This window comes from Canis aureus, chromosome 9 (genome assembly GCF_053574225.1).
Source record: "Canis aureus isolate CA01 chromosome 9, VMU_Caureus_v.1.0, whole genome shotgun sequence".
Taxonomy (NCBI): domain Eukaryota; kingdom Metazoa; phylum Chordata; class Mammalia; order Carnivora; family Canidae; genus Canis; species Canis aureus.
This window is the reverse complement of record NC_135619.1, coordinates 76,597,735-76,610,403: the sequence shown is the minus strand read 5'-3', so window position 1 is coordinate 76,610,403 and position 12,669 is coordinate 76,597,735. Positions and strand designations below refer to the sequence as shown.

General features: G+C 43.6%; 1 pseudogene across 1 annotated transcript in view; it reads left to right on the top strand.

Moving 5' to 3' along the window:
* The window catches only part of LOC144319965 (immunoglobulin heavy variable 3-23 pseudogene), a 42,346-nt pseudogene extending 39,959 nt beyond the window's left edge, over nt 1–2,387 (top strand). Inside the window, exon 2 of the transcript XR_013385579.1 lies at nt 2,056–2,387. The product of XR_013385579.1 is annotated as an immunoglobulin heavy variable 3-23 pseudogene (transcript). The remainder of the gene's footprint in view (nt 1–2,055) is intronic.
* Nucleotides 2,388–12,669: the final 10,282 nt, after the last annotated feature.

The window sequence follows — 12,669 nt, the reverse complement described above, 5'->3', positions numbered from 1 at the left end:
ATACAGTGCAAATGAAACAGAAAAAAGAAAATCAAGGACTGGATGCAATTTATAAGTGCACCAGAAATCATCAGGTAATAAATAATCCTAACCAAAGAAGGATGGACGTATAGTCTAAACATTCCAGAAAACTTATGAAAGACAGTAAGGAATACCCAAGTAGATAGAAAATATTTATTCTTATAGATTAGAAGAATAAGTATTGATAAAATATCTATGCTATCAAGAGCCAGTTACACACTCAAAGCCATCTGTATAAAAATATCACCAGCATTTTTCACAGAGTGGGAGCAAATAATCTGAAAAATTTTAAGGACCCACAAAGACCTCAAATAGCAAGAGCAATCCTGAAAAAGTAAAGCAAAGCTAGAGATATCCTGATTCTGCTTGTCAAGATAAATTACAACATTTTGATAATCAGGACAGTATGGTACCAGCACAAATACAGACATATAGATAAATAGAAAAGTTTGAGAGCCTAGAAATGGACCCTGAACTCTGTGGTCAAAAAGTCTTGACAAAGAAGGAAAGAATATCCAATGGAAAAAAAATAAAGTGTCTTCAACAAATGGCATTGGGAATACTGGAGGCCCACATGCAGAAGAATGAAAGGGGACACTTTTCTGACATCATTCACAACAATGGACTCAAAGTTGATGAAGGATCTAAATGTGAGTCAGGAAACCATCAGAATCCTCAGGTGAACACAGGCAGCACCTTTTCTACCTCGGCTGCAACCATTTCCAGACGTGTCTCCAGAGGCAAGGGAAAGAAAAGGAAAATGAACTATGGGGACTTCATCAAGGAAAGAGCATTTTCACAGCAAAGGAATCACTCAAAGTAATTAAAAGGCAACCTACAGAATAGGGGAAGATATTTGGAAATGTCTTATCAGATTAAAGGCTCAAATTCAAATCTACAATGAGAATTGGGCAGAAGTTGTGAACAGACTTGCTGTCCTGTCCAGAGATCCTGCATCACACAATATATTAGGGAGCTCTGCATGCAAAACGATATTCATTTGCTCTCCTAGATATGCTATATATCAAACAAAATATTAGAACAAAGAATCTGACAGAAAAGAGGGAAAACATTCACGCCGAAGACTACCATACAAATTAAGCAATAATAAAAGATATTAAAATCAGTCAACAAGAAGTTAAATGATTTGTGTGCATATACACAAAGAGGAAAATCATTGCAAAAACACAAGTAATTAATGAGCTCACGGAAAATTCAGGATATAAAATCAACATAGACAAAAAAGCTAATTTCTACACACTAACAAAAATTTTCTGTATAAAATTACAATACAATTCCCTTTAAACTGGTATCGAAAATAAATATTTATGATTAAATTTTATGAAGGAAAAAAATACTCTTTAAAATTGACCTATATTAAAAAAAATTATTGTATTTTTTGAAGATTTTATTTTATTTACTCATGAGAGATACAGAGCAGGAGAGAGAGATGCAGAGACACAGACAGAGGAAGAAGTAGGCTCCATGCAGAGAGCCCAACGTGGGACTTGATCCCGGATCTCCAGGACCACGCCCTGGGCTGCCAGCAGCACTAAACCGCTGCGCCACCCGGGCTGCCCAATAAAAACTTTTTAAAAGGCACAGAAAGGCAAAGATAAATATGCTGATGAATTAGAACATCATAAATCCACTGTGCCACCAAAAGAAAGTCATCTAGGTTTAGGAAGTAATGCTTGTATATAACTTGTAAAGAATTGAACTCTAAGTCTGGAGCTGACTATATAGTCATAGGACATGCAAATAAGGCCCTCCCTCCACTGATTAAACCAGCCCAGCCCCGACCCTGCAGCTGGGAGAGCAGCCCCAGTCCCAGGATCCCCAGGTGACACCATTCAGGGCTCACAACACAACACAGAGAAACCACCATGGAGTCTGTGCTTGGCTTGGTTTTCTTTCTCACTATTTTAAAAGGTAATTCATGGAGAACAGATACCTTGAGTACATGAGTGGAGGTGAGTGAGAGAAACAGGGGATGTGGGACAGTTTCCTGACCAGGATGTCTTGTGTCTGCAGGTGTCCAGGGTGAGGTGCAGCTGGTGGAGTCTGGGGGAGCCCTGGTGAAGCCTGGGGCATCCCTGAGACTCTCCTGTGTGGCCTCTGGATTCACCTTCAGTAGCTATGACATGAGCTGGGTCCGCCAGGCTCCAGGGAAGGGGCTGCAGTGGGTCGCAGTTATTTCGTATGATGGAAGTAGCACATACTACGCAGACGCTGTGAGGGGCCGATTCACCATCTCCAGAGACAACGCCAAGAACTCGATGTATCTGCAGATGAACAGCCTGAGAGCCGAGGACACAGCCGTGTATTACTGTGGGAAGGGACACAATGAGGGAACTTCAGTGTGAGCCCAGACACAAACCTCCCTGCAGAAGGGGATTAAGACCATTAGGGGGTGCACACTCCTCACCACTTCTGTCTTGAAGGTCCAGGAGCAGGTGCAGATGGAGGTTCTGGGCAGGTTTCCTGTCCGGGCTTCCTCTCCAAGGAGCAGTTTCCCCAGGGAGTCTCTCTGAACACTTGATTATGTGTTTAACTATTCAGTCTCTTTCTTAGAGACTTAGGCACTCAACTATAGCACTTACACTTACTTGTACTTAACTTTTCCAGACCCAAAATATTAATCAATTACCAATAACTCCATTCAAGTCATCTGAACATTTTCATGTGTCCTAGTGGCACTCACTGTGGATCACAGGTCCCCAAGCTAACATGTTGTCTTCCACATCACAGTATAGAGGAATCTCCAATCAACACAAGGGAATACAGACATTCTACAAAAATGTTAATAACGGCCTCTGTGTGAGAGAAATTCTCAGCATGACATGGTAGGAAAGCGGACTCAGAGGTCACACACACACACGCACACAATCACAAGAGTATAATCTTTTATCATCTTCACGTTCATGTCTGATGAGAGCCAGGCAGGCCTCTCATCACATAAATGCTTGGATTGTGACAGGGAAGAACACTGGCTCAGGGTGTGTGTAGTGGGTCAGTGGTGGGGAAGGGGTCCTGCTCTATGAGGGGCTTGTGTGGAGTCAGTGTCCCAACTGCTTCAAAAGAGGGAAGTAGGGGAGAGGAGGGGCAAGATGGCTGAAGAGTAGGGTCCCCAAATCACCTGTCCCCACCAAATTACCTAGATAACCTTCAAATCATCCTGAAAATCTACGAATTCGGCTTGAGATTTAAAGAGAGACCAGCTGGAACGCTACAGTGAGAAGAGGTCGCACTTCTATCAAGGTAGGAAGACGGGAAAAAAGAAATAAAGAAACAAAAGGCATCCAAGGGTGAGGGGCCCCACAACGAGCCGGGCTAAGGCTGGGGCGAGTGTCCCCAGGACAGGAGAGCCCCATCCCAGAGAAGCAGGAGCTGCACCAACCTTCCCGGGCAAAAAGGGGCTCGCAGGGAGTTGGAGCAGGACCCCAGGAGGGCGGGGGTGCCCTCAGGCTCCCTGGGACACTAACAGACACCTGTACACACACAGGAGAGTGGGCCAAGCTCCCTAAGGGCTGCAGCGCACACAGCGGGACTCGGAGCAGCTGCGAGGGGATCAGCCGATGGCTCCACGGAGGTGGCTGCACGGCCAGGAGCCCGAATCCAACAGCGCAGGCCTGGGAGCCCAGAGTGCCGGGACACAGCCCGGGATCTGACCTCCCTCCGGGACAGGCAGAGGCCGGGAGGGCCAAGGACAGCAAGGACGCTCCTGCCCCAAGCTGAACAGATCAGCGGTCCCGCCCCGGAGCCTCCAGGCCCTGCAGATGGAGTGCTTCAGAATTCCTGTGGGGGCTGAATCCAGGTTTCCAGAGCTGCCGCAGCCACTGGGGTTGTTCCTCCTGGGGCCTCACGGGGTAAACAACCCCCACTGAGCCCTGCACCAGGCAGGGGCTGAGCAGCTCCCCCAAGTGCTAACACCTGATAATCAGCACAACGGGCCCCTCCATCAGAAGACCAGCTAGACGGACAAGTTCCAGGGGAAGTCAAGGGACTTAAAGTATACAGAATCAGAAGATACTCCCCCGTGTTTTTTTTTTTTTTTGCTTCTTGATTTTTTGCTTTCCCCACCCCTTTTTTTCCTTTCTTTTTCTTTCTCTTTTCCTTCTTTTTTTTTCTTTTTTTCTTCCTTTTTTCTTTTTTCTTTTTCTGTTTCCTTTCCTTCCTTCTCTCCTCTTTTTTCTCCTTTTCCCAATACAACTTGTTTTTGGCCACTCTGCACTGAGCAAAATGACTAAAAGGAAAACCTCACCTCAAAAGAAAGAATCAGAAACAGTCCTCTCTCCCATACAATTACAAAATCTGGATTACAATTCAATGTCAGAAATCCCATTCAGAAGCACTATCTTACAGCTACTGGTGGCTCTAGAAAAAAGCATAAAGGACTCAGGAGACTTCATGACTGCAGAATTTAGATCCAATCAGACAAAAATTAAAAATCAATTAAATGAGATACAATCCAAACCAGAAGTCCTAACGATGAGGGTTAAAGAGGTGGAAGAACGAGTGAGTGACATAGAAGACAAGTTGATGGCAAAGAGGGAAACTGAGAAAAAAAGAGACAGACAATTAAAAGACCATGAGGTTAGATTAAGGGAAATAAACTACAGCCTGAGGAAGAAAAACCTACATTTAATTGGGGTTCCAGAGGGCGCCAAAAGGCACAGAGGGCCAGAATATGTATTTGAACAAATCATAGCTGAAAACTTTCCTAATCTGGGAAGGGAAACAGGCATTCAGATCCAGGAAATAGAGAGATCCCCCCGTAAAATCAATAAAAAGCGTTCAACACCTCGACATCTGATAGTGAAGCTAGCAAATTCCAAAGATAAAGAGAAGATCCTTAAAGTAGCAAGAGACAAGAAATCCCTGGCTTTTATGGGGAGGAATATTAGGGTAACAGCAGATCTCTCCACAGAGACCTGGCAGGCCAGAAAGGGCTGGCAGGATATATTCAGGGTCTTAAATGAGAAGAACATGCAACCAAGAATACTTTATCCAGCAAGGCTCTCATTCAAAATGGAAGGAGAGATAAAGAGCTTCCAAGACAGGCAGGAACTGAAAGAATATGTGACTTCCAAACCAGCTCTGCAAGAAATTTAAGGGGGAGTCTTATAATTCCCCTTTAAGAAGAAGTTCAGTGGAACAATCCACAAAACCAAGGACTGAATAGATATCAGGATGACACTAAACTCATATCTCTCAATAGTAACTCTGAACGTGAATGGGCTTAATGACCCCATCAAAAGGCGCAGGGTTTCAGACTGGATAAAAAAGCAGGTCCCATCTATTTGCTGTCTACAAGAGACTCATTTTAGACAGAAGGACACCTAAAACCTGAAAATAAAAGGTTGGAGAACCATTTACCATTCAAATGGTGCTCAAATAAAGCAGGGGTAGCCATCCTTATATCAGATGAACTAAATTTTACCCCGAAGACTGTAGTGAGAGATGAAGAGGGACACTATCTCATACTTAAAGGATCTATCCAACAAGAGGACTTAACAATCCTGAAAATATATGTCCTGAATGTGGGAGCTGCCAAATATTTAAACCAATTAATAACCAAAGTAAAGAAATACCTAGATAATAATGCACATATACTTGGTGACTTCGATCTAGCTCTTTCTACCCTCGATAGGTCTTCTAAGCACAACATCTCCAAAGAAACGAGAGCTTTAAATGATAAACTGGACAGGATGGATTTCACAGATATCTACAGAACTTTACATCCAAACTCAACTGAATACACATTCTTCTCAAGTGCACATGGAACTTTCTCCAGAATAGAACACATACTGGGTCACAAATAGGGTCTGAACTGATACCAAAAGATTGGGATCTTCCCCTGAATATTCTCAGATGCCTTGAAATTAGAACTAGGGATCCCTGGGTGGTGTAGCGGTTTGGCGCCTGCCTTTGGCCCAGGGCGTGATTCTGGAGACCAGGGATTGAATCCCACGTCGGGCTCCCGATGCATGGAGACTGCTTCTCCCTCTGCCTATGTCTCTGCCTCTCTCTCTCTCTCTCTGTGTGTGTGTGTGTGTGACTATCATAAATAAATAAAAAATTAAAAAAAAGAAATTAGAACTAAATCACAACAAGAAGTTGGAAGGACCTCAAACTCGTGGAGGTTAAGGAACATCCTGTTAAAATATAAAAGGGTCAACCAGGAAATAATGGAATAATTAAAAAGATTGATGGAAACTAATGAGAATGAAGATACAACTGTTCAAAATCTTTGGGATGCACCAAAAGCAGTCCTAAGGGGGAAATACGTCGGAATACAAGAATCCATTCAAAAACTGGAAAGAATTCAAATAAAAAAGCTAACCTTACACATAAAGGAGCTAGAGAAAAAACAGAAGATAGATCCTACACCTAGCAGAAGAAAAGAGTTAATTTAGATTCGAGCAGAACTCAATGAAATCGAGACCAGAAGAAATTTGGAACAGATCAACAAAACCAGGAGTTGGTTCTTTGAAAGAATTAATAAGATAGATAAACCATTAGCCAGCCCTATTAAGAAGAAGAGAGAGAAGACTCAAATTAATAAAATCATGAATGAGAAAGGAGAGATCACTACCAACACCAAGGAAATACAAACGGTTTTAAAAACATATTATGAACAGCTATATGCCAATAAATTAGGCAATCTAGAAGAAATGGACGCATTCCTGGAAAGCCACAAACTACCAAAACTGGAACAGGAAGAAATAGAAAACCTGAAGAGGTCAATAACCAGGGAGGGAACTGAAGCAGTCATCAAAAACCTTCGAAGACACAAAAGTCCAGGGCCAGATGGCTTCCCAGGGGAATTCTATCAAACGTTTAAAGAAGAAACCATACCTATTCTCCTAAAGCTTTTTGGAAAGATAGAAAGAGATGGAGTACTTCCAAATTCGTTCTATGAGGCCAGCATCACCTTAATTCCGAAACCAAAGACCCGACCAAAAAGGAGAATTACAGACCAATATCCCTGATGAACATGGATGCAAAAATTCTCAACAAGATACTAGTCAATCAGATCCAACAGCACATTAAGAAAATTATTCACCATGACCAAGTAGGATTTATCCCCAGGACACAAGGCTGGTTCAACACTCATAAAACAATCAATGTGATTCATCATATCAGCAAGAGAAAAACCAAGAACCATATGATCCTCTCATTAGATGCAGAGAAAGCATTTGACAAAATACAGCATCCATTCCTGATCAAAACTCTTCAGGGTGTAGGGATAGAGGGAACCTTACTCAACATCTTAAAAGCCATCTACGAAAAGCCCACAGCAAATATCATTTTCAATGGGGAAGCACTGGGAGCCTTTCCCCTAAGATCAGGAACAAGACAGGGATGTCCACTCTCACCACTGCTGTTCAACATAGTACTGGAAGTCCTAGCCTCAGCAATCAGACAACAAAAAGACATTAAAGGCATTCAAATTGGCAAAGAAGAAATCAAACTCTCCCTCTTCGCCGATGACATGATACTCTACATAGAAAACCCAAAAGTCTCCACCCCAAGATTGCTAGAACTCATACAGCAATTCTGTAGCGTGGCAGGATACAAAATCAATGCCCAGAAATCAATGGCATTTCTATACACTAACAATGAGACTGAAGAAAGAGAAATTAAGGAGTCAAACCCATTTACAATTGCACCGAAAAGCATAAGATACCTAGGAATAAACCTCACCAAAGATGTAAAGGATCTATACCCTAAAAACTATTGAACACTTCTGAAAGAAATTGAGGAAGACACAAAGAGATGGAAAAATATTCCATGCTCATGGATTGGCAGAATTAATATTGTGAAAATGTCAATGTTACCCAGGGCAATGTACACGTTTAATGTAATCCCTATCATGATACCATGGACTTTCTTCAGAGAGTTAGAACAAATTATTTAAAGATTTGTGTGGAATCAGAAAAGACCCCGAATAGCCAGGGGAATTTTAAAAAAGAAAACCATATCTGGGGGCATCACAATGCCAGATTTCAGGTTGTACTACAAAGCTGTGGTCATCAAGACAGTGTGGTACTGGCACAAAAACAGACACATAGATCAATGGAACAGAATAGAGAATCCAGAAGTGGACCCCCAACTTTATGGCCAACTAATATTCAATAAAGGAGGAAAGACTATCCACTGGAGAAAGTCTCTTCAATAAATGGTGCTGGGAAAATTGGACATCCACATGCAGAAGAATGAAACTAGACCACTCTCTTTCACCATACACAAAAATAAACTCAAAATGGATGAAAGATCTAAATGTGAGGCAAGATTCCATCAAAATCCTAGAGAAGAACACAGGCAACACCCTTTTTTTTTTTTTTTTAACTTTTATTTATTTATGATAGGCACACAGTGAGAGAGAGAGAGATAGAGAGAGAGAGGCAGAGACACAGGCAGAGGGAGAAGCAGGCTCCATGCACCGGGAGCCTGACGTGGGATTCGATCCCGGGTCTCCAGGATCGCGCCCTGGGCCAAAGGCAGGCGCCAAACCGCTGCGCCACCCAGGGATCCCGGCAACACCCTTTTTTAACTCGGCCACAGCAACTTCTTGCAAAATACATCCATGAAGCCAAGAGAAACAAAAGCAAAAATGAACTATTGAGACTTCATCAGGATAAGAAGCTTCTGCACAGCAAAAGAAACAGACAACAAATCTAAAAGACAACCTGCAGAATGTGAAAAGATATTTACAAATGACCTGTCAGATAAAGGGATAGTGTCCAAGATCTAGAAAGAACTTATTAAACTCAACACCAAAAACAAACAAGCCAATCATGAAATGAGCAAAAGACATTAACAGAAATCTCACAGAGGAAGTCAGAGTTGGGCCAACAAGCACATGAGAAAATGCTCCACATCACCTGCCATCAGGGAAATACAAATCAAAACCACAATGATATATTCTCACACCAGTGAGAATGGGGAAAATTAAAAGGCAGGAAACAACAAATGTTGGAGAGGATGCGGAGAAAAGGGAACCCTCTTACATTGTTGGTGGGAATGTGAACTGGTGCAGCCACTCTGGAAAAGTATGTGGAGGTTCCTCAAAGAATTAAAAATAGATCTGCCCTATGATCCAGCAATTGCACTGCTGGGGATTTATCCCAAAGATACAGATGCAGTGAAACTCTGGGACACCTGCACCCCGATGTTTCTAGCAGCAATGTCCACAAGAGCCAAACTGTGGAAGGAGCCTCAGTGTCCATCGACAGATGGATGGATAAAGAAGATGTGGTCTATTCAGACAATGGAATATTACTCAGACATTAGAAATGACAAATACCCACCATTTGCTTCAAAGTGGATGGAACTGGATGGTATTATGCTGAGTGAAATAAGTCAATCAGAGAAGGACAAACATTATATGGCCTCATTCATTTGGGGAATATAAAAAATAGTGAAAGGGAATAAAGGTGAAAGGAGAGAAAATGAGTGGGAAATATCAGAAATGGTGACAGACTATGAGAGACACCTAACTCTGGGAAATTAACAAGGTGTAGTGGAAGGGGAGGTGGGTGGGGGAACCAGGTGACTGGGTGACGGGCACTGAGGGGGCACTTTTTAAATTTTTTTTTAAATTTATTTTTATTTCCCCCCTCGGTACATGTCACTCAGTGTCCCTTCAAATTCAGGGAATTTAAAAAAAAAATTCAGGGAATTTGAAGAAGGGAAGAGATAACATGTGACTGAATTAACACTGGCAAAAACGATTGCGTGAAGAGGTGTCCAGGAGCAACACCTTCTGTCAACTGAGGCAGATGTAGAGCTGTCACAAGGCTCTGGTAAATGGACATGTCCCTTCCTTTGCAGCAAACTTATTTTTCCTTTTTGGCTGACTCACACACACACAAGCCTCCAGCAGCCACCTCTTCTGCCCAGCACCCAGAGGTGATGGCGGCCTCCACACCCCATGATCCCTTCTCAAGTGCATTTGCTGGCCTCTCCTGTGTCCTTGGGTTGCACTCTCCAGCAGCCTGTGGTCTCTGCTGGCATCTGATCCTCACCCACATTTGCAAAGGCCTGCTGAGCCCAGGTGTATGCATGTCATTCAGGCCTCATTTGCAGAGTCCATAAGTCCTGAATTCTCCCATAGGATTCTAAGATCCTTCCTCATTCACTCCTGCCTGGGAGCAAGCCACCACATCCATCAATTAATGCACCCCAGATAGTCATTCCAGCTGAATGTAAACTAGATGCTCACACTTAATCACCCATCCCCAGGGGCTGGTTAGGCCAACTGCACGGGAAGAAAATCCCTGTGCAGACATAAAATGAGCAAGGATGGCCTCCGTGGACGTGGAAATATGCCCATGACATATATTGTTGGGTTGGAAAAATCAGGCTCCACCAACTGAGTAGTCTGATATGATGGCCCTAGCTTTTGAAAGCATGTATTTATACAAAGAGATGCCTGAGGTGGGTAGGGCTTGGGGCCACCAAATATGCCTGTGGTTACTTAGATTGAGATCCTTGATGACCTGAGAGCCAGGTACAATAGAAACTAAACCAACACTTACAATCATAACACCTAAGGACAAACCCAAAGGGTCATTTACTCACCCAGGGCACATACAGTTCTAGGAAAGAACACATCAATCTGAGTTGGAAAGGGAAGGGTCAGTGTTCCCTTCCACACAATGGTAGATTGTGTGGAGACGTGACTATCCTGCCCCGACACCAGGTATCCTGGAGCATCTCCTGAGTCAGCTGACATGGTGCTGCTAGTTCTGCTCCTCCAATTTACAGGGTCACCTCTTCCACAATAATGGGGTCACCAGACCCTCGGCTTCAGGCCAGGAATGGTCAATGGATGACAGCTCCTGCCTCTCCTCTGCTCCAGGACTATGTTCATGCCTGGTGGTGTCTACACTAACCCAGAAGCAGTGAGTACAGCCCAGAATCTGTGCACTGACCAGGTCTCTTGTATGGTTGGCACGATCCCAGCACCCAGCCCAGGTTGGAGGGGACACACACTTGTAGGCAGCCTGATGTGTCATGTGTACAGATGTATAGAACATGGCCGTGATACAAGCTGGATGACCATAAACCAGGGCAGTGACCAGAATCCTCCCAGTGCCCAGCATCACTGCTCACCCTGAAGAAGACCCACGAGGACCATCGACACGCAACATCAAGCTCTTGTGAGGAGTTATTTTTATCTAAACCAGAAGCAGATACATCTCCTCCACGATGCTATTTGTGTGAATCTTTTCTGTTCTTGAAATATGACCTATATGAGAGACCATTTGCATAGGTGAGATAGACACTGATCTCCAGGAGGGTCACCCCCAGTTTAGAGATCCTTCCCTGTCATTCAGGTAAGGGATGCTGATCCAACATGCCCAGGAACTCTATTACTGCAAGAACTGCTATCTTTGCTTCTGGGGAGACTGCACTTTTCAGTGACCTCCATGACCTTGATTTGGGTTCCTGGCTGTGCTGTCTGGGAAAGAGGACCTCCAGGGACTTGGTGTTTCCTGAGACTTTCCCCATGGGTATGGGACACAGTGCTGGAAACAATGACAGAGTGTGTCATCCTGAGAACGATAATCTGAGGGGCTGACCTGGACCCTCCTGTCCATTGACCTGTAGGGTAACAGATGCTGAGAGAACATACAAAACCAACATGCACACACTTCCCCATCTCTGAATCATATTTGCTTTAGTTCCATATTGTGAAACAAGTCACACCCGGGCCCAACTTCCATGTGGAGGAAAATGCACATCAGCTGGGTGCAGGGAACAAGGGCACATTGGAATCCTTACTGCAAATATCAGCTACAGTGTGTGTGTGTGTGTGTGTGTGTGTGTGTGTGTCTGTGTGTGTGTGTCTGTGTGTCTGTGTGTGTGTGTGTTTCTGTTTTTGGACAGTGGAGGTGCAGTGAACTGTAATCTGCCTGTGTCTGCACGAGCAGATATAGTCAAATGTGAACTTCAACCTCAGGAACCTAAAGGAGATAAGAGGCTTCCCAAAGAACTTTGAGTTTCTGGATTCCAGTGAGTGTGGACTGTGAGTGCATCTGGGGCTCCAGCAAAATGGCTCCATCAGGGTTCAGAGAACCCTTGCTCAGCTGACTGCACAGGTAGGAACCCAGATCACGATTGCAGGAGATGTTATCAGAGCACATGATGTCACTGAAAGAGCTCTCTGATGGTACAACACTCCCACTGTAGGGGCAGAAAGATTTCCCTCATTCCCTTTTAGGTTCTTAGGATGGGTTAATAGATACTTGAACATAAGACAAACAGGAGAAAAATAATGTTAACTTTGCATGTATAGCAGCTTGCAAAATATAAAGGCACAGAGACGTGAGCAATGAAGAAACTACTTATATCTATATAAAAAGTTGGGATTGGAAGGCATGACAACAAATAGAAATGTGGGTTTCTGGAATTAAGTTACTGAAGAAGTAAGGTTTGCTTGTACAGGTTCTTTGGCCCTAAAATCCTATTTCTTCTCATAATGAAATGTCTCTTCCTGGAATAAGGAGGACGCCTTTCCTTCGAGAGACTTGTCTTCACCCCAGAGTCAGGAGGGTTAGTATGTCTCTCCACTGGCTCTTTCTTGAGAAGCATAAATTCCAGGGACACACTTGGGATGTCATATTCTGCACCCAT